Source organism: Aquarana catesbeiana, linkage group LG01 (genome assembly GCF_042186555.1).
Source record: "Aquarana catesbeiana isolate 2022-GZ linkage group LG01, ASM4218655v1, whole genome shotgun sequence".
In the NCBI taxonomy this organism is placed as follows: domain Eukaryota; kingdom Metazoa; phylum Chordata; class Amphibia; order Anura; family Ranidae; genus Aquarana; species Aquarana catesbeiana.
Genome location: NC_133324.1, coordinates 879,469,505 through 879,496,975, shown reverse-complemented (window position 1 = coordinate 879,496,975; position 27,471 = coordinate 879,469,505). Strand labels below are relative to the sequence as shown.

Sequence of the window (27,471 nt, the reverse complement as noted above, 5' to 3'; positions counted from 1 at the left end):
CCAAATTGCACTCCAAACCTTGTAAGACTAGTAGTCAGAAGGTCCACTACAACCTGTTCAAACATATGCTTGTATTCTGTATTACAAAGTAAAACTATCCCTCTAGTTCCTCTTTGTAACTCCCAGCTCAGAAGAGAAGGAAACCACTGACAACCAGGCCACATAAAACCTAACCTAATTGTGCAATGTTGAAACATGGTATAGAAAAAAAGAGTTGATACCTTTTATGTACTGTATTGTAGATTACAAAGCTTTATTTATGAAAGGTGACTGGTTTCATTAGTTATTTCTTGTCTCATTTCTTAAATCTGTTTTGATATGTTAATGTAGCAACAAAGGTGACAAATTTTATAAAATCAACTTCTGAGTCGCCATTTTCAACCAGGTCCTTCATAAGCTTGTCATAATCCTCTTTTCCTTTCCCAGCCTAAAATAAAAATAAGATAGTTTGTAATTTAGTGGATAACATATACCCTTTAACATTTTTTTTATCTTTTTTATCCTAAAAATATTTTTGTCTTTAAAGCGGATGTAAACCCAATGTCATCCTTTCTAAACTACTGCCATAGGGGTTATCTATAAGGATATACATGCCTCCTGCATGTATCTTTACCTGTCAAATGTCTCCCCTCTGTCTGTTATGAGACCCGAAAAACTGCAGATTCTGTGGGTGGGTCTGTTGTCTGGAGCTCGGTGGGTGGAGTCATGATGTCAGTAGACTCCCCGCCCACCTCTACACTCCTTGTCAATATGCATTTTCTCCTGTGTATTTCTAACTGAACTTCTGCTATGATCTCTAACATCCAGTGAAAACACAGGAAAGTAACCACATGACTTCAGCATGTCAAATCATGCTGAGGTGTGGAACAGCCAATCCTTGCAGAGCTGCTGAAGAAATGAGTGGGAGGGAATTAAAAAATAATGCATGTCTTAGGCTAGTGCACGAGATATGTAAATCACCTGTCACTCACAGCAAGGGGGAGGATTTGACAAAGTTTTTCTCAGTTTGTCAAGATTTATCTCATTGAACAATAAAAGAGGATTGCTCAGAGATGGGTTAACTCTGTGTGGCAAGACTGGGCTCAAATGATAGGAAATCTTATACTCTACAGTATGATATATATATATATATATATATATATATAAAAAATTCGGGTTTACATCCACTTTAATTATTTTTGTACATGATATTTACTGTAATTATGTGCTTACTTGGCACATGGCGTCTTTTTATATATTTTTTTTTCACAGCAATTTCACACAACTAATCCATAATCCATAAAGGGGCCCCATAATTTGTAGAATTGCATAAAACAAAGCAGTTACCCTGCATTCAATTTTGCTGGTTAGCAAAGAGGATCCTAAATTAAATAGAAACGGAATGTTTTTTTTTTTTCGTTTTTTAGCAATTGTATGTATATGTGTTTTTCGCACACTATTTTACAAACTAATTTTATTATGTATTTTTTAGCCTTTTTACATTTTTAACAATTAAATATTTATTATAGGCTTTATCCATGATGCTCAGTTCTCAGAGTATGGTGGGTTTTTGAAAATATAGCCCAGTAATGATTGCAGCTTTTTGGCAGCCTCGGCACTAATATATTCCCGTCTCTGAAAAAAGAAAAGGAAGGGCTTTTTTTTAAATCTGGGCTGTCATCAGTGGCAGCTGCTCCATATGGGGCACAGGGGCGCTATCCCCCTAATCCATGCGCTCGGCCCCTAATCTACATGCAGGGCGCCGGATGCATGGATTCCAATGGGTTTTATTTTAAGCAAGTGATTAGAGCCTGAGGCTCTAATTGGGTTCGAAAAATGGTGGGCTCAGGGCGCAGAGGACAGGTTGGGTGGTTTGTTTGCCACCCCCCAGATGGAGCACCAGCTGCCACTGGTTGTCATAGTGCACTGGGGTTGCATGTAACTTGACATCTACTAGATGAGGAAAACATAAGAGAATTGCATAATAACACTGTAATTAGTGCATAAGGCTCCATTCACACTAATGCGTTTTTTGATGCATTTTGCAGAAATGTTTGGGAATTTTTTAACATGGGTTCCTATGGAACATGTTGACATCAATGCATTTTTGTGCCTCTGCGTTTTTGTAAAGGGTCAGGGACTTTTTTTCATGTAAAATGCAGTGTTCTGCATGTAATAGAATTCAATGGACCCGCATCCAAAATGCAAGAACCGCGTTTTTAACGCATTTTTGCAGCGATTTGCGGGTTTTTTTTTCTTTTTTTTTTACACTGTATATAGCTGGTTGCTAAGCAACCACAGTGTAAAAAAAACACTGTAAAAAAAAAAAAAAAAAAAACGCAAAACGCGGCAAAAACGCATGTTCAAAAACGCGGCAAGCACCACAAAAAGCCCTGCAGAAATGCTCAAAAGCAACATGCATAGATGTGAATCGAACCTAATAAAGGAAATAATAACAGTTGTTCTAAAGTTATAGTAAAAGCTTCGGCTTAATTTCTATACATAAATTGTATTTAAAATGGGACCAAATAAAGTCTGTTGTGAACCACCATCCAAATGACTTTTTTTTAGTCTGCAGAGAGTCTAACATATCTTTATGGACTGCATTGGACATTGGGATTTTTAAGAAAAGCGCTGGTCCTGTTTATATATATTTTTACCTGCCCAGGGGGGCTTCGTATTGACCTTTTCCTGTGCACTAATATAATCTTTGTAGTTCATTTTGATACAGTTTAAAATATGGAGATATGCAAATAGTCAGCAGCCAAGGGCTATATATCTCGAAAGCTGGAAATGCCAGAAGGGTCAGCAGAGCATTTATACAAGCCATGTACATTTTAGCGCTAAGGCTGGATTCACACCTATGCATTTTTAGTGCTTTTTGCATTTTGCAGATTTGCACTACAGAACGTGTTCCATAGGAAACCATGGTAAATGGAATGTAGTGAAAATCTGCAAATCTGCAAAATGCACTAAAAATGCATAGCTGTGAATCCAGCCTAAGGGCATAGTGAGCATTTCCAAAAACCAGAAGCATTCATTATGATTTACTTGGTCCCCGATTGTGTACTGTGGTTCTATTAATTTGTCTTATGTCATTACAGGACTGTTGGATGGAACCACAGCCTTAGGCCCCTTTCACACTTATACGACTTCAAAGTCGCACGATTTTACCGCAATTTCGCGGCGGCTATTTTGCCGCGATTTTGCCGTGATTTTACCGCAATTTGGGAGCAGTACTAATTTGTACGACTTTGCCACAACTTTGACATTAACAAATGAAAACATACAGTAGTTGGTATGAATCATGAGGGGTAACTCTGCGCCAAATTTTAAATAAAAAAACGGGCGAGGGGTTCCCTCCCCAGGGGTATACCAGGCCCTTAGGTATGGTATGGATTGTAAGGGGAAACCCCCTAAGCTGAAAAATCGGCGTGGGGGTCCCCCCAAAATCCATACCAGACCCTTATCCGAGCACGCAGCCCGGCCGGTCAGGAAAGTGGGTGGGGACGAGCGAGTGCCCCCCCCCTCTTGAACCGTACCAGGCCACATGCCCTCAACATGGTAGTTCAGAGGCTGCGTTGGACTTGCTTTAAATTGTGTTGGGATACTGTTAGGGCTGCCACCTCATCCCTTTAAACCCAAACACATATGAATTACACAGGTTCTGAAGCTAATTTAATGCAGATAAGGCACCAAGTGAGTTTAATTACCACCTTAATCAGCCACAGAAACTGTGTAATTATTATTATTATTATTATACACGATTTATATAGCGCTAACAGTTTACGCAGAGCTTTACAATGTAGAGGGGGGACAGCACAATTACAGTACAGTTCAATACAGAAGGGACAGGAGGGCCCTGCTCATAGAACTTATATTCTAAAGGGAGGGGGTAGTGGTACAAAAGGTAATAGATGCGGGGAATGATATGGTGGGGGGTGGCTTGGGGACAATTGTTAGGTGGGTGTGGGATAGGCTTCCCTGAATAAGTGAGTTTTCAGGGATCTCCTAAAGGTGAACAGGTTAGGGGCTGATCGGATATATCAGGGCAGGGACTTCCAAAGGATGGGAGAGGCTCTGGAGAAGTCCTGAAGGCAAGCATGAGAGGAGGTAACAAGGGAGCTAGAGAGCAGGAGGTCCTGGGAGGAGTGGAGGGGACAATTTGGGCGATATCTGCAGATGAGGTTGGTGATGTAGCTGGGGGCGATGTTGTGAATGGCTTTGTATGTTGTGGTTAGCATTTTGAATTTTATACGGTGGGGTAGGGGAAGCCAGTGAAGGGATTGGCAGAGAGGGGCAGCAGTCACGGATCGATTAGTGAGGTGTATTAGTCTAGCAGCAGCATTCGTAATAGACTGAAAGGGGGATAGCCTGCGTAAGGGTAGGCCATTAATGAGAGAGTTGCAATAGTCAAGGCGGGAAATAATCAAGGAGTGAATAAGTTGCTTTGTGGTGTCATTAGTCAGGAAGGGTCAAATTCTGGAGATGTTGTGGAGGTTAGGGCGGCAGGATTTTTTTTTTTTTATAATTCATTCTTTATTAAACATTTTTCTCTTATTACAATAAACATTTACATGGCTCATCTCCCCAAGACAGAGGACAATATTCAATATCCTGGTTTATATATACACGCCAACAACAGGGATGGCTTCCTCTACACCCCCTCCCCCATACCCTAAAAAAAGAGAAGAAAGGAGAAAAAGAAAAAAAAAAAACAGTTTTATAAGAGTGCTATAAAAATAATTTAAGATCTTCCAATATTGTACTCTGTATACATTGTTGACTTAATACGTGTTAAAGGAGAGGGAAAAAAAAATCTGAAAGAAAGGGAAAAGACCTTCTTTCAAGAGCTGTGCTCTATATAATAGAAAAAAAGGGGGGGGGGGAGGGGGATAGGGGGGATAAACCCTCCCCTCATTTATGAATATATTATGATAATTCAAAAATTTTCAAGTGCTTGTGCTTGTATATTATTAACTTATTAAATGAGAAAAAAGAAAAAAACCAAAAAAGGGAGGGGTAAGGGAAGGGGGAGAAGGGGGAGAGTGGAATAGGTAAGCAAATACCTCAGAGGAAGCCATCCCATACAATCAGCATACGCCACACAATCACACATTTAATTTAATAGTCTTATCAACAAACAAATACAGAAAAAAAAAAGATCTAAAAGAAATGTGGATCATTCCCTACTTTTTTTTCCCCCATTATCAAATTCCCCTTTAGAATTTGTCTTGACTTCCAGCAATGGCTTCTAATTAATTTTGTCTAACACCTTATCAGTTTTCCCATTTTGCCCATATTTTTTCAAATCTGTCCTGTTTATTTCTGGTCTTATAAACCCACCTTTCTGCCTCCATCATCTCCTCCACCTCCCTTTTCCATTCTCCTAATGTGGGGCATGTAGCCTGTTTCCAGTACCTGGGTATTAACCTCTTTGCTGCGTTTAGTAAATGTGGTGTGAGACTATTTTTATAAGATCTTGTGGATCCAATAGTCCCATGGAACAGGAAATGTATTGGTGTTAATTCTATACATTTATTTGACATTCTTTTGAGCCATGGGGCTATTTCTTCCCAAAATACCTGTTATAAAAAAAATCCAATAAACACAATTTTAGTCATACATTTAGTCCAAAATGTATTCAGCCACATGTCTTTGGTAAAAAAATGTCAAAAAGCGTATATTTATTGGTTTGCGCAAAAGTTATAGCGTCTACAAACTAGGGTACATTTTCTGGAATTTACACAGCTTTTAGTTTATGACTGCCTATCTCATTTCTTGAGGTGCTAAAATGGCAGGGCAGTACAAAACCCCCCAAATGACCCCATTTTGGAAAGTAGACACTCCAAGGAAATTGCTGAGAGGCATGTTGAGCCCATTGAATATGAATTTTTTTGTCCCAAGTGATTGAATGACAAAAAAAAAAAAAATGTACAAAAAGTTGTCACTAAATGATATATTGCTCACACAGGCCATGGGCATATGTGGAATTGCACCCCAAAATACATTTAGCTGATTCTCCTGAGTAAGGGAATACCACATGTGTGGGACTTTTTGGGAGCCTAGCCGCGCACGGAGCCCCAAAAACCAAGCACCGCCTTCAGGATTTCTAAGGGCGTAAATTTTTGATTTCACTCCTTACTACCTATCACAGTTTCGAAGGCCATAAAATGCCAAGATGGCACAAAACCCCCCAAAATGACCCTGGTTTGGAAAGTAGACACCCCAAGCTATTTGCTGAGAGGCATGGTGAGTATTTTGCAGCTCTCATTTGTTTTTGAAAATGAAGAAAGAAAAGAAAAATGTATTTTTTTTTCTTTTTTCAATTTTCAAAACTTTGTGACAAAAAGCGAGGTCTGCAAAATACTCACCATACCTCTCAGCAAATAGCTTGGGGTGTCTACTTTCCAAAATGGGGTCATTTGGGGGGTTTGTGCCATCTGGGCATTCCATGGCCTCCGAAACCGTGATAAGCAGTGAGGAGTGAAATCAAAAATTTACACCCTTAGAAACCCTGAAGATGGTGCTTGGTTTTTGGGGTCCCGTACGCGGCTAGGCTCCCAAAAAGTCTCACACATGTGGTATCCCCATACTCAGGAGAAGCAACAGAATGTATTTTGGGGTGTAATTTCACATATGCCTATGGCATGTTTGAGCAATATATATTATTTAGTGACAACTTTGTGCAAAAAAAAAAAAAAAAATTGTCTTTTTCCCGCAACTTGTGTCACAATATAAAATATTCCATGGACTCAACATGCCTCTCAGCAAATAGCTTGGGTTGTCTACTTTCCAAAATGGGGTCATTGGGGGGGAGGGGGGGTTGAACTGTCCTGGCATTTTATGCACAACATTTAGAAGCTTATGTCACACATCACCCACTCTTCTAACCACTTGAAGACAAAGCCCTTTCTGACACTATTTGTTTACATGAAAAAATAATTTTTTTTGCAAGAAAATTATTTTGAACCCCCAAACGTTATATATTTTTTTTAAAGTAAAGGCCCTACAGATTAAAATGGTGGGTGTTTATTTTTTTTTTTTCACACAGTATTTGTGCAGCGATTTTTCAATCACATTTTTTGGGGAAAAAACACACTTTTTTTAATTTTAATGTACTAAAACACACTATATTGCCAAAATGTTTGATGAAATAAAAAAGATGATCTTAGGCCGAGTACATAGATACCAAAGTAGATAATGAATCGAAGAGCTCTGGATGGCCGCACTACCGTGAAAAAAAGCACCTTTATTTCATTAAAATGTTGCAGGTCACAGCTTACTCATATGAGTAAGCATCCATTGATGTGAAACGCATTAGCTGCTTTTTGTCCTATATGTCCACCTCGATGTGACCTGCAACATTTTAATGAAATAAAGGTGCTTTTTTCACGGTAGTGCGGCCATCCAGAGCTCTTCGATTCATTATCTACTTACCATGCAGAGCCGGCACCTGTGTGGCTGTGGGAGTATCATCTTATACTGGTTTAGTGTTTGGTATCCTGTGAGCAGTTTTTGCTGTCTTCTGTGTACATGGATACCAAACATGACATGCTTTAAAATTCTGCACAAACGTGCAGTGGCGACAAACTACATACATTTTTAAAAGCCTTTACAGGTTACCATTTTAGATTTACAGAGGAGGTCTACTGCTAAAATTACTGCCCTCGATCTGACCTTCGCGGTGATACCTCACATGCATGGTGCAATTGCTGTTTACATTTGACGCCAGACCAACGCTTGTGTTCGCCTTTGCGCGAGAGCAGGGGGGGGGGGACAGGGGTGCTTTTTATTTTTTGCTTTTTTATCTTATTTTTAAACTGTTCCTTTCATATTTTTTTAAATCATTTTTATTGTTATGTCAGGGAATGTAAATATCCCCTATGATAGCAATAGGTAGTGACAGGTACTCTTTTTTTGAAAAAAATGGGGTCTATTAGACCCTAGATCTCTCCTCTCCCCTCAAAGCATCTGACCACACCAAGATCAGTGTGATAAAATGCTTTCCCAATTTCCCAATGGCGCTGTTTACATCTGGCGAAATCGAAGTCATGAAATGCTTGTAGCTTCCGGTCTCTTGGGCCATAGAGATGATTGGAGCCATTCTGGTCTCTGATCAGCTCTATGGTCAGCTGGCCGACTCACTGGCTGCATTCTCAGGTTCCCTGTTGGGACAGGAGAGCCAGAGAAAAACATGGAAGACGGTTGGAGGGGGGACATTCCCTCCCACTGCTTGTAAAAGCAGTCTACATGCTAATTAGCCGCTAGGATTGCTTTTACATGAAAGCTGACCGCTGGCTGAAAAGAATGATACCAAGATGATACCTAAACCTGCAGGCATCATTCTGGTATAACCACTCAAAGTCCAGCAACATACCAGTACGTTGCTGGTCCTTGTTGGGCATATATTGCAATCTTTTTTTTTCATGCAGCCTGTGGGCTGAACGAAAAAAAGAGATTGATTGGTGGGTATGCCCACCATTAGAATACCTCCCTTCATCCACCCACTTCTAATGATGGGCATACATGCACCATTTATATATGCCGAAGCATGGGGGCATCTGCCCCAAAAGTTAGGAGCAAATCGCTCCTCCGCCCCTGCTGCTCCCATGCTTCTGCATATATCACCTCCAACAGCGCTGGAGTCACGGCTTTATGTATCGTGGGAGCAAACACTGTTGCTGTCAAGATAAATAAATCCGCGCTGCAGCTGAATGGCGTACCTGAAAACAAAAAAATGGTTAACAATAAAACACAGTAAACAGTAAAGTATAAAAAATTGCATACCTGAAAAGCAAACATGATAAAACATAATAACAATAAAACATTCCAGAATAGAATACAGTGAAAAAGAGCAGAACAATAGAGAGAGAATAGAGAGAGAGAGAACAATAAAAGGACAACTATTTTTGTTTTTTTTATTTTATATTTTTTTTATATTTTTTGTGTTTTTTTTTTTTTACACTTTTTTTTGTAACTGTAACTTTTATAATTGTAACTGGTTCCAGGTTCGGGTCTCTCAAAATGCGATGGCATCTTGGGAGACCCTGTGAAAGTGTGCCTAGTATGTGCAATGCTGTACCCTACGCTAATACTCAACTAGTGTATGGTAGTGTTCAAAACATTCACCAATGCAAAGACCAGGATTGTCAGGACAGGAGGGACAATAATAGCGGGTGTCACGCCTATATCCACGCTTGCTGCAGACACGTCATCTTTTTTTGGGGGGGTTCGTTGGGTAGGGGTACTTGGGAGGACATAAAGAAAATGCCTCTCATGCAGCCGACTGCATTTGGTTGGGGATGTGAATGGGGGAAGTACGGGTGCTGCAGAAGTGGTGGGTTCCCAGTTAGGATTGGCAAATGCAGCAGTAAGAGCACTATGGGCACGACGGGCCTGTGTTTGTCTTCTTCTTGGTGGCAGCGGGACACTACTTGTGCTTGCCACCTCACCAGCTTGAACTACACTTATGGGACTCGCCACGTTACCAAGTGTTACTGCAGTGCTGGTTTGACTATGACCGGGGTGTACCAGGCCGCTGGTGCTTGCCAGTTCACCAAAACGCTACCAAAAAAACTGTTAGCGATCGCAGGGATCAGGCCTGACTCTGCGAACGCTGCAGTTACGGGTTTAGTGTTTTGTAAGTGACAGTGATCAATCGATACTGCACTTGGGTGGGCTGGGCAGAGGGGCAAAACGCAGGTGCTAGCAGGTATCTTGGTTGATCCCGCTAACACTGCGTTTTTGGGAACACTAAACTGCTGGGGACGCTAGTATATATCTGATCGGATCAGATATTGATCCGTTCAGATACTATACCACTAAGGGAGGTGTATGGTGCGTGCGTGGGTGTTAGCGCTACTGGCACTAACCTGACGCTGCCTGGGGTGACGCAGACCCTATCTGACCCTAAAACTTCACTTATATCACTGCCGGGCGATCAGGGGGTTAAACCTTTATTAGGTAATAAACGGCGGGTGCCCTGACACTATAAAAAATAAACTAACTAACCAGCGTCACCCGTAACAGTTATACGGTGATCACTGGTGAAAGGGTTAACTAGGGGGCAATCAAGGGGTTAAAACCTTTACTAGGTAGTATATAGGGGTCCCTGACGCTATAAAACGCTGACGGCGAACCTAAATACTTATATCCCTAACTAGAGTCACCAGTGACACTAATACAGCGATCAGAAAAGGGATCGCTTAGTGACACTGGCGACAGGGGGTGATCAAGGGGTTAAAACTTTATTAGGGCGGTTAGGGGGGTACCCTAGACCTAAAGGGGGCCTAACACTAACTGCCCTACAACTTATAACTGTCACAAACTGACACCAATGCAGTAATCAGAAAAAAAAAAACTGCTATTGGTGTCACTCTGACAGGGGGTACAGGGGGGTGATGGGGGGAGAAATGTGTGCCTAGTGTGTTTTACTGTATGTGTAGTGTTGTGCACTTAGATGACTTCTCTCCTCGGCAGCGGAACGGAAAATACCGACGCGAGGAGAGGTGACATCACTTCCTCTGCCGCTGTTTACATTACAGCAGCAGAGGAAGATTTTCATTTGTTGGGAGTGATCGCAAGGGGGTGGCCACGAATGAGTGGTCTCCCCCTCAGCATGGATCGCTCCCCTAACGATAATGACCGCCTCCGGCATCGGGGGGGGCGCGACGCGCCCCCCCGCCCGCGGGAAGCAGATCACGTACCAGGTATGTGATTTTGCCTGCCCGTCCCATTCTGCCACAGTATATCTGCTTAAGGCGGTCGGCAAGTGGTTAATAAAATATGGTGTTGTGGTTTCTTGTTCACTAAGCATTAGTTTATACATCTGTGACAATAAATGATTGGGTTCTGATATCTTCATACACATCTTCTCAAATGTGGTTAACGTATTTTGGGGCCTTATTTGGTGTTCTATTTTTTTTTTTAAAGTTTCGCATTTGGTTATATTTCCATCCCGCCATCCTCATGTCTCCTTGTAATGATATCAGTTCTACTTGGGACATAAGAGTGCCTAGGGGGGCATATCTTAAGCACATTGTGTTCCCTCCTGATTCCCATGGACCTAGCGCTCCCTTTTCTTCTCCAGGGGGGAACCATGGATAACCCCCCAATGGAGCTAAAGGAGCTATTTTAGGAGCATATTTACCCATTTTATTTATTCTATCCCATACTGCCAGTGTGTTTTGAGTTAATGGAGATGTCCATTTAGATAGTCCCCTGTCCTTGGCTGGTATCAATGGTGCCCCCGCTAAATCCCTTTCTGCCATGTTTTTTTCATTCAACACCCATGCTTTGTTTTCAGAGTCATGACACCAGTTTAGTATGCGTACCAGAATCATTGCTTTGTAATACATTGCAATGTCTGGCAACCCTACTCCTCCCTCCTCTTTCCTTCTGCGTAAGATGTTATATGCTATTCTAGCTTTTCCATTCTTCCATATGAAGGATAGGAAATCTTTACGTACCTTTTTAAAAAATATTTGGTGGAGTGGTATGGTTACTGTGTACAGTATATATAATAATCTAGGTATTATGTTCATTTTAAGGGTGTTGATCCTCCCAAACATTGTTAACATATGTCTTTTCCAGCTATGCAAATCCTCTATTATTTTGGCAAGTAAGGGACTATAATTTTGTTCATATAGTAGTTTTACATCCGCAGATATATGTACTCCCAAATAAAACAAAGATTTCCTGTTCCAGATAAGCGGGTATTTTTTTGCAGAGATGTAGTTAATGGTGATGGCATACGACAGGGTAGTAATACCGATTTCTCCAAATTTATTTTAAAGTTTGATAATTTGCCATATTTTGTCACCTCCTGCATCACTTCTTTAATGGATTCTTGGGGTTTTGAAAGGAAAAATAACAAATCGTCAGCGTAAGCTGATACTTTGTACTCTCTAGGTCCTATTTCTACTCCCCTTATTCCTTTGTTTTCCCTTATTTTGCATAGGAAAGGTTCTAACATGAGGGCAAATAATATTGGGGACAGTGGACACCCTTGCCTTGTACCGTTTTGTATATCCAGACCTCCTGATAGGGTCCCATTAACTTTTACCCTTGCCCTTGGTCCAGCATATAGTGCTGATACCCACCCCATCATCCGTTCCCCCAGCCCTATTCCTCTTAGTTCTTCCATCATAAATATCCAGTTCACTCTATCAAAAGCTTTTTCGGCATCCATTGATAGCACTACCCTTGGTGTTTTATTAGGTCCATTCTGTATCCAATGGAAAACAGGAATGGCCCGGATGGTGTTATCCTTAGTTTCTTGTCCCATCATAAACCCCATTTGATCAGAGTGTACCAACTGTATTACTTTATCCTGTAATCTAGTTGCTAGAATTTTTGCTAGTAATTTGGTATCTGAATTAGAAAGGGAGATAGGTCTATAGTTTGCTCAGTATTGTGGGTCTTTCCCAGATTTTGGTATTACTGTCACCAGGGGCGTTGCTAGGTCTACAAAAGATCTGGGGCTAGAGCCCATAGCAGCGTAGTAAAGAAAGTCATACACTTGGGCGGGCATACACATGTATATACGGTAATATACATGTGTGTATATCCCCAGAGAGTACCCCCTTACATCAGGGTCCCCAGAGAGCCCCCTTACATCAGGGTCCCCAGAGAGCCTCCTCCCTACATCAGAGTCCTCAGAGAGCCTCCCCCTTTCAACAGGGTACCCAGAGGGCCCCCCATTTACATCAGGGTTCCCAGAGAGCCCCCCTTACATTAGGGTCCCCAGAGAGCCTCCCCCTTAAATCTGGGTCCTTAGAGAGCCTCTGCCTTAAAATCAGGGTCCCCAGAGAGCCTCTCCCTTGCTTCAGGGTCCCCAGAGAGCCCCCCACTTACATAAGGGTCCCCAGAGAGCCTCCCCTCCCCTTTGGGGACCCCTGCAGAGACTCGGGGCTATTGGCCCCAGATTCGGGGCTATAGCCCCAAAAGCCACCCCCTAGCAAGGCCCCTGACTGTCACAAAAGCCGGCAAAGCTTCTGGGGGTAACGGGTTGGTAGCTGTAAGTTAGTTAAAATAATTGCAAATTGGTATAGTCAAGATATTAATACATTTTTTATAATATGCATTTGTTAGACCATCCGGCCCTGGACTCTTCCCCATTGGTAAATTTTTGATTGCATTTTTTATTTCCTCTACTGTAATCTGCTCCTCTAACCTCTCCACCACTTTCAAAGTGAGGGGTGATAATGCAGATTCTTTAATATAATTTCTAATTTCCTCCACTTGAATCCCTTCTTCCAATCCTGACGAATTTGGTTGGATATTATATAGGCCCTTGTAGAACTGCTCAAATTCCATAGCTATGGATTTTGTGTCTATTATCTGTTTATTACCTATTCGTATTATGAACGTTGGAAATTTCTTGTTGTTTTTTTAATTGTCTGGCTAATAGTTTACCACATTTGTTCCCATGTTCATAAAATCTATGTGCGAAGAATCTATATTTATCCTTATCCCTTCTATCAAGATATGTGGAGAGTTTTATTCTAAGCGTTTTCAGTTGTTTAGCTTCCTCAGGGTCAAGACTGTTTTTATGTTTGATCTCTAACTCATGTATATTTCTTAATAAATCCTCCATCTCCTTCCTTTTCTTTTTCTTAACTTGCGACCCATGAGCTATCAGCTCCCCCCTAATGATGGCCTTGTGAGCTTCCCATATAATTTGTTGTGATACCTCTCCTGCTGTATTTTCTTTGAAATAACTTATCATTTTCTTCCATATATCCTCCGCTATCTGCTCGTCTTCTAACAATGACTCATTTAATTGCCATATTCGCTCCCGTTGACTCACAGATACCGGAAGAAACTTCATCACCACTGGTGCATGATCGGAGATTGTTATTGGTTCTATTGTCACGGCTCTAACATATTCCAGATAATACTGGTCGACCATGAATAGATCCAATCTAGAATATACTTTATGGGTCTTTGAGTAGTAGCTATAGTCTTTCATCCTCTCATTAAAGACCCCCCAACCATCCACCAGGTGGAGACTTCGTAAATATTTTTTTAATTGTTTAAGTGCTTTATATGAGAAAACTGTTTTTCTTGATGTAGTATCTAATTCAGGGTCCAAAATAATATTAAATTCCCCCTCCCCCCCAAAAAAATTACGCATCCCTCCCTGAACTTCTCCAACTTTCTTAACGTTTTTAATAGGAAATCTACCGTGCCATTGTTTGGGGCATATAAGGAAACAAACGTATAATAAAACCCATACAAAGTTCCTTTAATAAATAAAAACCTCCCCTCTGGGTCTGTTTGTACTGCTGTGGAAATCAATGGACATGTTTTCCCAAAAGCTATAGATACGCCCCTTGCCCTTGCGATAGGAGATAATGTATGCAACCATTGGTTATAGTGAGATAATGGTAGCTTAGGAACCGATCCCGGCATGAAGTGCGTTTCCTGTATGTAGATTATATCCACCGCCTGGTGACGCACCTCCTGCCATAGGCGGCCCCTTTTTTGGAGTGAACTCAACCCCCTTACATTATATGTCATAATCTTCAATGAGTTATCCATCATTTATTTTCTCCAAAAATTTACAGAATCTATGCTTTTTTAACCCATTGCCAACTATTATCTTTTCCTTTTCTATTAGGGAATTTGTACTAAAATCTAAAAATCCACATCCACCACAACATAACACCCTGCTACTTAGGGTGTACCATCTACCAGGAGGTTAATCTCCTGCGGGCATTCCCAGCCCTACCTTCACCCTCCCATTCCTCTGCTTAATGCAGATTATTCAATCCCTCATCAGGACCTACCTATTTGTACTGAGGGTACCCTTTCCCTCATTTATACCCCGGACCATTCTTTCTAATTTATTTTTATATAGCTGCTTCCTTTTCATTCTATTACAATTTTTCTATGCTCAGCACTGAAGAGGAAAGGGAGGAAAGAAATGGAAAAAAAGGGGGGGGGGGTGGTAAAAAAAAGGGTAAAAATAAAAAAAAATTTAAAAAAGGGGGAAAGGGGAAAAAAAAAGATGCCCCCCCGTCGTCTCCTCCTCAGCGCTTCGGAACATTTCTATTTAAATTCTTTATTTAAGTCTTTTGTCGGCTTTTCTCTGGAACTTGAGACCAAGGTTCAGGGCGTTGTATTGTGCTATTTATATTGTTTCTTCTCCAATCTGCAAAGTCAATTAGCGGGAGGTCCAATATCTCCACAAACTTTTTAAAATCATCTTTTGTATGGAGTGCCGCCGTTTTCCCATCTCGTGTGGCTATTAATCCAAAAGGAAATCCCCATCTATATCTAATTTCAGCCTTCCGCATTGCTTCTAGTAATGGACGCACCATTTTGCGTTGCATTAAAGTTCTGCGTGTTATGTCAGGGAATAAAGCAATTTGTGTCTCTTCAAATTTAATTAAGGGTGTGTCCCGTACCGTCCTCATTATAATCTCCTTCACGGAGTATTTATGAATTTTACATATCACTTCCTTTGGCCTTTCTTTATTTTGCTTTACAAGAGGATTAATACAGTGGACTCTATCTATTTCCACTGGTTCCAACATGCTCGGCCCCAAAATCTGTGAGAAAAGTTTCTGTACTGTTGCTAGCAGATCTTTATTATTATATTTCTCAGGTAGGTCCCGTATCCTTATGTTCTGCCGGCGGTCCCTGTTCTCGATATCATCTAATTGGTCTCTATATGTATTCAACATATCTTCTTGCTGTTTAATGATATCTTGAACTTCTCCCATAGCTTGTTTAATTTGATTTTGGCCTTCTTCCAGCACTTCCACTCTATTTCCCACTGCCACTATTTCTACCCTGAGGCAGTGCTGTGTCTTGGCCTAGGCCGACAAGGCCCAGGCCTAGGGCGGCACTTTGGGGGGGGGCGGCAGCTGCCGCCCCCCCCCCCCCCCCCCGCTCCTGAGTCAGCCCATTCATTGAGAATTTGACAGAACACGCAGCGTTCGGAGAGCGTCTCTCTCTTATACAGCGTGTGGTGACAGTTCCCCCCTCCTCCTCTCTAAACAGAAGGAGAGCAGTGAGAGAGGAGGTCAGTTTCTCTTCCTGTGTTGTGACCCCGAGTGCACATGGAGCCGTTGAATTGTGGCTTCAGCAGCGGACCGGCTACTGTGTACATTCTTCATATCTGACCTGGCTGGAGGGGTGAGAGGAAATAACAATCCTCACTGTGTCTCCTTGCAAACCTCATAGCACTGCTTATCTGTGCTCTGACTTTCCCACTTTGTTTCTCCTATCTCCTGTTATCTGAAATAGAGTCTCTCTAGTAATTAACCCTCTATGTCCTTGCTGGGGGAGAACTGTGCTTTTCTTTTCTTCTCTGCTTCAGCCCAGGTTCACCCCAGTGCGATCAGACATTGCATGTGATTCGCACCTGTGGTACCGATTACATGCGATGTCTGTGAGATGCGAGTTCAGCCATGAAATTGTATGGCTGAACTCGTATTGGATTGGCACAGAAAAAAATAACAGGGACTTGTTTTTCCCAGCACTAGAATCAGATCACATGGGTGTTCTCACCTATGTGATCCGATTCCTGTGCCAGTTAACAGTTCGCACTGCGATCTGTGAACTAAGCTGGGGGTGTCATTAACATTATATTGACACCCACAGAGGTTCGCAGAGGGTGGTGTGATCTGCCCACGGGAGAGATACAATGCGGCAACTGGCGCTGGAATCGCACTGGTTCCCACATCACATCAGTGTGAACCCGGGCTTAATGAACACATGTACACTGCTGCTTACCCCTTTCACACTGGCGGCGTTTTTCAGGCGCTACAGCGCACCTGAAAAAAGCCTGGGTGCTTTCACACTGGGGCGCTGCGCTGACAGGGCGTTACAAAAAGTCCTGCCTGCAGCTTCTTTGCAGCGGTGTAGGAGCGGTGAATACACTGCTCCTGCCCATTGAAATCAATAGGCAGCACCAGCAAAGCGCCGCTGCAGCGGCATTTTGCAGGCGGATTTAACCTTTTTTTGGCCGCTAGCAGGAGTTAAAACCGCCCCGCTAGCTGCCGAATACGACGGTACAGCGGCGCTAAAAATAGCGCCGCTTTACTGTCGACGCCCAGGTGCTTTCAATGTGAAAGGACTCTAAATGGTTAAGGCTGCACTCATACCTGAGCGTATTTCTTTCATGCAGAAAGTCGCACGTTTTTACCATGATTTTTGCCACAATTTTGTACAGGTCAAAAGGTCACCAAAGAAAAAAAGCAGAAAAATGCCTATAATCTGCCTATGAAGAAGTTCATGTACTTTTTTGAGCTCAGGCTCTGTTTACACATAGGTGTTTTTGGGCATTTGTTTGCTCTCAGCCTCAGCTCTAAAAACGCCCAACAAGACTAATCCCATTCATTTCAATGGCCCCTGTTCACATCTGAGCTTTCTGTCACCTAAAGCAAAACGGCCATCGCTCAAAAAAGTACATCAGCTTCTTTTTTGGCAGATTACAGGCGTTTTTAATTCTTTTACATTGGTGACCTTTTGACCTGTACAAAATCGTGGCAAAAATAGCGTAACTTTCTGCCTGGAAACGATACACTCAGGTGAGAATGCAGCTTCAGGCGTTTTACTACAGGCGACAAAATGCTCAGATGTGAACAGGGGTCATTTAAATGAATGGGATTTTGTTTGTTGGGCGTTTTCACGGGTTTTTGATGGCGTTTTACGAGCTGAAAACGTTCAGGTGTGAATGCAGCCTGACTATTTACAGCTCAACATCTGCAGGCAGGTGCTTCTGGTAAAAAATGGCATTTAACACCTTAGTGTCTGCTTGTATATAATGATTTAACCTTTTATAGCTACCTGTATGGTTCATGCTGCCTTCTGACATACGAAGAAAAGTGTCATTTCTCATTATAGATCAGTCTGGATTTTATTGTCCATTCTACTAACTACATTTAAGACTGACGTATATTTATTTTTCTTTCTTTTTTCTTTTGTCTCTATTTGGAGTGAACGCAGTTTGCTGAAAAGGCCAATGATTTTGCCCCGCCTCCTTATGATCTATCCAATCTCTGTTGTGCCTGCCCCATCAGCTATGTCCAGACTCCACCCCCTGATGCACACGCAGACACACTTTCTGTGTGTATGTTAAGGTGTGCAGGACAGGTGGCAAATCAGAGTACACGCATACTAGAGGCTGGAAAATTGGTTAGTAAGTTTAAACATCACCTCCTCCTAGACAATTACACTAATGTCCCCCTCTCCTGCTCTGTTTAAAAAAGACTGTCACGCCTCTGAAAAGCAATACACACAGATTTCTTTTCAGAGGCAATATGCGGCCTCCTCGCCACTTGTGTGGGCACTGGGGAGGCTGCACTGATCGGCACTGATGAGGCTGCACTTGGTACCCACTTTAAGCCCACAATCACATTGGGCCGATTTGGCATGTCAAATCGCATGTCAAATTTACAGCTATTGCTGACAATTACACAGTTCAAATCGGTGCGACGCTGCCTTTGCGGAGCCGAACCGATTCCCAAAATAAGTTTCTGTACTACTTTTGGTGACTTTGGGGGCCATTTTAATAGACATCTGTGCATGAACCCACACAGATGTCTGTCAAATCGTCCCCGAATTCGGACTGCATTGCCGGTTTGAAATCATGCGAGTTCAGATTTCAAACCCTCCCTAATGTGAACGTAGGCCTAATGTACAGAGAGGAAGAGGTGGAGCCTAAATAGGAAGGGGTAGTGGTTTACAGATGACAGGGCAGGCCTTAAACATGAAGGGGTGTGGCATCGACAGGAAGGGGCGGGTCATATTTAAATTTGGGGGTGCATGAGTTTAGTCAGGCCTAGGGCAGCACAAAACGTAAATACACCACTGCCCTGAGGTCTTCCACTGCTTGCTTACATGACCTCTCCACTGTGGATATCAGTTCTTGTATGTCTGTTTTTGTGGGTAATGCTCTTATTAGTTCTCTCATATCTCTAAAGTCCTGTTCATTGCCGCTCCTTACTGGTTCTGTCTCTGTCTCATTGTCCTCTGTGCGGAATATATACTCCTTAGCGGCACCTTCCATCAGCTCAGCAGGGAATGCACGTGATGTTATTCCTTCTAATTTATGATCTGTCTCTAGGGGTCCCACCTCTACCTCCGTGTAGCCCTGGTCGTCGTCTGGATATGCTAATGGAGTGTCAGTTATTAGTGGGTCACTTGAGCTTTCTTTTGGGGTGCTTCCCAATTTGTTTGCTACTTGTGTCTCCGTATCCTTAAGAAGCCTTGATATCTCCAACTTTTGTTCTATCAGGGCGTCCCCCAGCTCATATTGTGCCTCCTTGCCTTTTTTAAGCCCATATGTGGATATGTGCAGTATGTAGCATAGGTGAGCCGCGACCGGCTTTCCCCTGAGATCCTCCAGTATCAGGGCTTCCGTACCGGCGCATCCCTGCTCCTGCCGTACCTCCGATGTTCTCCCCTCTTTGCGGCGTCATGTACACCCTCAGTCTGCCAGTCACACTCCTGCTTACAAGTGTTCATCTCCTCCTCCTCCTCCGCAATGGTTCCTTCGCTTTCTTCTCTCCTTTCACCTTCTGTCTCTGTGTTCAAAACAACAGCTGAAGCTGTGACTGTCTGCTTCTAATCAAGCATGTCAGGTGCAGCTCTTTCTCTCTGGTCCGGGTGTGTGAGGGAGCTCTCACCTCACACGTCTGCTCCTCCCATCACCTCCCCCCTAAGGCGGCAGGATTTAGCCAGTGATTGGATGTGGGGTCTGAAGGAGAGGTCAGAGTCAAGGATTGCACCCAGCACCCTGGCATGTGTGGAGGGACCAATGGTTGTGCTGTTGATCTTAATGGTAAAGTCATGGGGGGGGGGGGACTGGGACGGAGGAAATATAACAAGCTCGGTTTTAGAAAGATTGGGTTTGAGAAAGTGGTGTGACATCCATACCAATATGTCATTCAGTAAGTTTGAGATCCGTGAGGAGATCGAGGGGGTGAGTTGAGGAGTGGAGAGATAGATCAGGGTGTCATCTGGATAGAGGTGGTATTGGAAGCCATGGGAGGTTATGAACTGGCCCAGGGAAGAGGTATAGAGCGAGAATAGGAGGGGCCCAAGGATGGAGCCTTGGGGTACCCCAACAGAGAGAGGAAGAGGAGCGGAGGAGATGGAGTTGTAAGTGACACTGAAAGTGCGCTGAGATAGGTAGGAGAACCAGGATAAAGCAGAATCACAGAGGTCAAGGGAGTGTAGTTTGCTGAGGAGGAGCAGGTGGTCAACTGGTAATTAATATGTTTGGTTTTAAAGGGATGAGGTCGCAACCCTAGATTCTGTAGACATGGCATGTCCTAATAAGGTGCATTTGAACTGCAGGCAAAGCAGGTCAAACATAACTTTCATGTCAATTGCTATGTTTTCCATTCCATTACAGCTGCATGCATTCAAATGGAAAACACAGCGGTTAAATTAAACTCCCAGCTCGTTTGCATTCCATTCCAGCTCTAGGCAATCGAATGGAAAACAGCATTTAAGTTAAACGCCCAACATGAACTCTTAAGCAGTTGTCATCAGAAACAGAGAGGGTGATATTCTTGTGGGAACACAGACAGAACCTCTGTCAGTTTATTATTGCTATCTCCTCCCTACTTTTTAAAAACAAAAGCTTTGTGGCTACAGATACACATTGCGATCTGGAGGATGTATTCTTTATACAGTCTACTCATCTTTGGATAACTCCTCATGCATACATATAACCAGGGGAGGGCTGGCAGCCATAGGCCTGGGGGGCAAGTCCAATCAAGTGGCCCATTGAACCACCAAATCAGCTCACCAAATTCCCTGTACATAGAGAGGGTGAGAGACCGCTTCACACTGCCTGCACAGAGAGAGAGAGACCGCTTCCCCCTGCCTGCACAGAGAGAGAGACCGCTTCGCACTGCCTGCACAGAGAGAGAGAGACCGCTTCGCACTGCCTGCACAGAGAGAGAGAGCGCTTCGCACTGCCTGCACAGAGAGAGAGAGAGCGCTTCGCACTGCCTGCACAGAGAGAGAGAGAGAGCGCTTCGCACTGCCTGCACAGCGAGAGAGAGAGCGCTTCGCACTGCCTGCACAGCGAGAGAGAGAGCGCTTCGCACTGCCTGCACAGCGAGAGAGAGAGCGCTTCGCACTGCCTGCACAGCGAGAGAGAGAGCGCTTCGCACTGCCTGCACAGCGAGAGAGAGAGACCGCTTCGCACTGCCTGCACAGCGAGAGAGAGAGACCGCTTCGCACTGCCTGCACAGAGAGAGAGAGACCGCTTCGCACTGCCTGCACAGAGAGAGAGAGACCGCTCCGCACTGCCTGCACAGAGAGAGAGAGACCGCTCCGCACTGCCTGCACAGAGAGAGAGAGACCGCTTCGCACTGCCTGCACAGAGAGAGAGAGACCGCTTCGCACTGCCTGCACAGAGAGAGAGACCGCTTCGCACTGCCTGCACAGAGAGAGAGAGACCGCTTCGCACTGCCTGCACAGAGAGAGAGAGACCGCTTCGCACTGCCTGCACAGAGAGAGAGAGACCGCTTCGCACTGCCTGCACAGAGAGAGAGAGAGACCGCTTCGCACTGCCTGCACAGAGAGAGAGAGACCGCTTTGCACTGCCTGCACAGAGAGAGAGAGAGCGCTTTGCACTGCCTGCACAGCGAGAGAGAGACCGCTTCGCACTGCCTGCACAGAGAGAGAGACCACTTCGCACTGCCTGCACAGAGAGAGAGAGACCGCTTCGCACTGCCTGCACAGAGAGAGAGAGACCGCTTCGCACTGCCTGCACAGAGAGAGAGAGACCGCTTCGCACTGCCTGCACAGAGAGAGAGACCGCTTCCCCCTGCCTGCACAGAGAGAGAGACCGCTTCCCCCTGCCTGCACAGAGAGAGAGACCGCTTCGCACTGCCTGCACAGAGAGAGAGAGACCGCTTCGCACTGCCTGCACAGAGAGAGAGAGACCGCTTCGCACTGCCTGCACAGAGAGAGAGAGACCGCTTCGCACTGCCTGCACAGAGAGAGAGAGACCGCTTCGCACTGCCTGCACAGAGAGAGAGAGAGACCGCTTCGCACTGCCTGCACAGAGAGAGAGAGACCGCTTCGCACTGCCTGCACAGAGAGAGAGACCGCTTCGCACTGCCTGCACAGAGAGAGAGACCGCTTCGCACTGCCTGCACAGAGAGAGAGACCGCTTCGCACTGCCTGCACAGAGAGAGAGACCGCTTTGCACTGCCTGCACAGAGAGAGAGAGAGACCGCTTTGCACTGCCTGCACAGAGAGAGAGACCGTGCAGTGAGAGAAGCACATGCAGGCGCATGCCAGAGCACCGGCCAGATTAAGGGCGTGGTGGGCCTGGTGCTGCAGTTGAGCAGGTTTAGGAGTGGCAGGGATATGAAGTAATGTCATATCCCAGCTCTCCTCTTACTGGCCACCCTCCTGTATTTCCAGGAGCCTGTGCCCAGACTTGGTCACAGCCCCACAGGTGTAATGCTAGGGAAGCCTGGCACTTGATTTACCAAGCTTCCGTAAGAGCCATGTGTCGGTGTGTGTTCTGAGGTGAAAGTTTCCAAGCCATCAGAATACAGTGATCACTGCCGGCAGCTATAGCAGCCAGCAGTGATTGCCAAAAAAATAAATAAAGACGCTATTTGTACTGAAGTCAGTTGTGCCAAAGTCAGTTGATAGATCGAATTCTGTACAACCAGTCTGCACATAGATAGATTGAAATTCTGCCGGTTCAACAGAAATTTCAATCTGTCTTTGGTGGCCTAAGTCCACCAGTCTCTGGGTTTAATAATATCCTCAAATCTTCTAAAAGGGGTGCTCCACTTAGGTGTAGAAATTCACTTTGAACTCCACCTTATTTCCAGAACTCTCTTTAGGGTACTTTCACACTGAAGACGCTTTACAGGCATTTTAGTGCTAAAAATAGTGCCTGTAAACTGCCTCTCATGCCACCCCAGTGTGAAAGCCCCGAGTGCTCTCACACTGGGGCGGTGTGCTTGCGAGACATTCTGAAAAGTCCTGCAAGCGGCATTATTGGGGCGGTTTGGGAGAGGTGCCCTGCCCATTGAAATGAATGCAACACGGGCGGTTTTAACCCTTTCTTCGGACCCTAGCGGGGGTTAAAACTAAAACAACGGTAAAAGCGACACTAAAACGAGCAGCGCTTTACCACTACCGCCCACACCACTCCAGTGTGAAAGTACCCTTAGGTATTAGATGTGCAAACAATAAGGTGAGAGCCCATCTAATACCTACAGAGAGTAATGGAAATAAGGTGGAGTTCAAAGTGAACTGTGCCATTACATGCAGGGATTGGCATTCAGGGGGTTAAAACAGGCAGGGATGGAATGTAATATCAACTCTTCACTGCCTCTCAAATGCCTCTAAAAAGTGACCTGAGCATGGATCACTTTTCAGAGGAGTGGCAGTGCCAGCTGCAAGTGAATACAAGCATTTGGGCTCACACTGGTGTGTTGTGTTTGGCTGCAGTGCGGGTGTACTGGTGGGTTTCCTTAGCCGCAGTTCCTCAGTCTTTTAGGTTGCATTTTGCTGCATTTTGCGGCATTTTCTGAAAGTGCACCAAATATGCAGCATGCAGGACGTTTTGTGCACTTTCAGAACATGCAGTAAATGTGCAACCTCTATGGGACCAGGGGCAACATACAGGAAGACTGCCCAGTGGTGTATTTACGTTTTGTGCTGCCCTAGGCCTGACTAAACTCATGCACCCCCAAATTTAAATATGACCCGCCCCTTCCTGTCGATGCCACACCCCTTCATGTTTAAGGCCTGCCCTGTCATCTGTAAACCACACCCCTTCCTATTTAGGCTCCACCTCTTCCTCTCTGTACATTAGGCCTACGTTCACATTAGGAAGGGTTTGAAATCTGAACTCGCATGATTTCAAACCGGCAATGCAGTCCGAATTCGGGGACGATTTGACAGACATCTGTGTGGGTTCATGCACAGATGTCTATTAAAATGGCCCCCAAAGTCACCAAAAGTAGTACAGAAACTTATTTTGGGAATCGGTTCGGCTCCGCAAAGGCAGCGTCGCACCGATTTGAACTGTGTAATTGTCAGCAATAGCTGTAAATTTGACATGCGATTTGACATGCCAAATCGGCCCAATGTGATTGTGGGCTTAAAGTGGGTACCAAGTGCAGCCTCATCAGTGCCGATCAGTGCAGCCTCCCCAGTGCCCACACAAGTGGCGAGGAGGCCGCATATTGCCTCTGAAAAGAAATCTGTGTGTATTGCTTTTCAGAGGCGTGACAGTCTTTTTTAAACAGAGCAGGAGAGGGGGACATTAGTGTAATTGTCTAGGAGGAGGTGATGTTTAAACTTACTAACCAATTTTCCAGCCTCTAGTATGCGTGTACTCTGATTTGCCACCTGTCCTGCACACCTTAACATACACACAGAAAGTGTGTCTGCGTGTGCATCAGGGGGTGGAGTCTGGACATAGCTGATGGGGCAGGCACAACAGAGATTGGATAGATCATAAGGAGGCGGGGCAAAATCATTGGCCTTTTCAGCAAACTGCGTTCACTCCAAATAGAGACAAAAGAAAAAAGAAAGAAAAATAAATATACGTCAGTCTTAAATGTAGTTAGTAGAATGGACAATAAAATCCAGACTGATCTATAATGAGAAATGACACTTTTCTTCGTATGTCAGAAGGCAGCATGAACCATACAGGTAGCTATGAAAGGTTAAACCAATATATACAAGCAGACACTAAGGTGTTAAATGCCATTTTTTACCAGAAGCACCTGCCTGCAGATGTTGAGCTGTAAATAGTCAGGCTGCATTCACACCTGAACGTTTTCAGCTCGTAAAACGCCATCAAAAACCCGTGAAAACGCCCAACAAACAAAATCCCATTCATTTAAATGACCCCTGTTCACATCTGAGCATTTTGTCGCCTGTAGTAAAACGCCTGAAGCTGCATTCTCACCTGAGTGTATCGTTTCCAGGCAGAAAGTTACGCTATTTTTGCCACGATTTTGTACAGGTCAAAAGGTCACCAATGTAAAAGAATTAAAAACGCCTGTAATCTGCCAAAAAAGAAGCTGATGTACTTTTTTGAGCGATGGCCGTTTTGCTTTAGGTGACAGAAAGCTCAGATGTGAACAGGGGCCATTGAAATGAATGGGATTAGTCTTGTTGGGCGTTTTTAGAGCTGAGGCTGAGAGCAAACAAATGCCCAAAAACACCTATGTGTAAACAGAGCCTGAGCTCAAAAAAGTACATGAACTTCTTCATAGGCAGATTATAGGCATTTTTCTGCTTTTTTTCTTTGGTGACCTTTTGACCTGTACAAAATTGTGGCAAAAATCATGGTAAAAACGTGCGACTTTCTGCATGAAAGAAATACGCTCAGGTATGAGTGCAGCCTTAACCATTTAGAGTCCTTTCACATTGAAAGCACCTGGGCGTCGACAGTAAAGCGGCGCTATTTTTAGCGCCGCTGTACCGTCGTATTCGGCAGCTAGCGGGGCGGTTTTAACTCCTGCTAGCGGCCAAAAAAAGGTTAAATCCGCCTGCAAAATGCCGCTGCAGCGGCGCTTTGCTGGTGCTGCCTATTGATTTCAATGGGCAGGAGCAGTGTATTCACCGCTCCTACACCGCTGCAAAGAAGCTGCAGGCAGGACTTTTTGTAACGCCCTGTCAGCGCAGCGCCCCAGTGTGAAAGCACCCAGGCTTTTTTCAGGTGCGCTGTAGCGCCTGAAAAACGCCGCCAGTGTGAAAGGGGTAAGCAGCAGTGTACATGTGTTCATTAAGCCCGGGTTCACACTGATGTGATGTGGGAACCAGTGCGATTCCAGCGCCAGTTGCCGCATTGTATCTCTCCCGTGGGCAGATCACACCACCCTCTGCGAACCTCTGTGGGTGTCAATATAATGTTAATGACACCCCCAGCTTAGTTCACAGATCGCAGTGCGAACTGTTAACTGGCACAGGAATCGGATCACATAGGTGAGAACACCCATGTGATCTGATTCTAGTGCTGGGAAAAACAAGTCCCTGTTATTTTTTTCTGTGCCAATCCAATACGAGTTCAGCCATACAATTTCATGGCTGAACTCGCATCTCACAGACATCGCATGTAATCGGTACCACAGGTGCGAATCACATGCAATGTCTGATCGCACTGGGGTGAACCTGGGCTGAAGCAGAGAAGAAAAGAAAAGCACAGTTCTCCCCCAGCAAGGACATAGAGGGTTAATTACTAGAGAGACTCTATTTCAGATAACAGGAGATAGGAGAAACAAAGTGGGAAAGTCAGAGCACAGATAAGCAGTGCTATGAGGTTTGCAAGGAGACACAGTGAGGATTGTTATTTCCTCTCACCCCTCCAGCCAGGTCAGATATGAAGAATGTACACAGTAGCCGGTCCGCTGCTGAAGCCACAATTCAACGGCTCCATGTGCACTCGGGGTCACAACACAGGAAGAGAAACTGACCTCCTCTCTCACTGCTCTCCTTCTGTTTAGAGAGGAGGAGGGGGGGAGGAGGGGGGAACTGTCACCACACGCTGTATAAGAGAGAGACGCTCTCCGAACGCTGCGTGTTCTGTCAAATTCTCAATGAATGGGCTGACTCAGGAGCGGGGGGGGGGGGGGGCGGCAGCTGCCGCCCCCCCCCAAAGTGCCGCCCTAGGCCTGGGCCTTGTCGGCCTAGGCCAAGACACAGCACTGCCCACATCATAACACCTAGGAGGGCGAGGTACTGTCACAGAGAAAAAGAGAAAAAAACTTTTTGGCTGCAGAGAGAGGGAGGAGCTCACTTACTTGTACGGTCCCAGCCTGATGAGACTCGCTGGATTCCAGCCGACTGCTCAGATTTAATTTTACCGCCCACACATCCTCTTCACAGACAGCACACGGGCTGCCCGGAGTGTGGGCGGGGCTGCCCAGAGTGTGGGCGGGGAAAGAGAGAGCAGGTCCAGCCTCTGCCAGCCATTCGTGTGGAGGAGGGAGGGGCTGGGCGGGGCTGTGCTGTGCTTTGTAACACAGACTGTCAGCCCTGAGACATCGCTGGCTCACAGTACTAGACTCGGCCAGCTCAAGAACTGCGCATGTGCGGTTTTGAGCTGACGACACAGCAGCCTTTGCACAGCATATAAGAGTGGCCCAGGGGGCAATTGCATCCCTGCCTCCCGGCCCAGCCTGCCCTGATATAACCCATCATATACTTTAGCAAATTCATACCTGAAGGAATCCAGGCAACTCTTTTTCCATCATTTTTTTCAACTGCTCAATGGTTAAAGTTTCTTTTTTGCCTTCTGTTATGGCATATTTGTGAAAGACGCTTACGAGCTGACCAATCACGATCACCAGTTTTGTCATCCTTGCAAACAGTCACCTGGGCAGCGGCAGAGTTTGGTCAGAGGTTGTAGGCAGAGTGAAGCTTCTGAGGTTTGCTGCAGCTTTTATAGGAAATCTTTATCTCTAAGTAAATACCCCGGTGGAATTGCCATGGCTGGGTGTAACAGTCTTACTAATAACTAAGATAAAT

At 44.7% G+C, this 27,471-nt stretch overlaps 1 long non-coding RNA gene across 1 annotated transcript; it reads right to left on the bottom strand.

Moving 5' to 3' along the window:
• Window positions 1–222: 222 nt before the first annotated feature.
• On the bottom strand, window positions 223–27,471 carry LOC141125234 (uncharacterized). Its single transcript, XR_012241376.1, has 2 exons — window positions 27,165–27,471; window positions 223–427 (listed from the first exon to the last, which is right to left on the bottom strand). It is a non-coding gene; the product is annotated as an uncharacterized lncRNA (long non-coding RNA).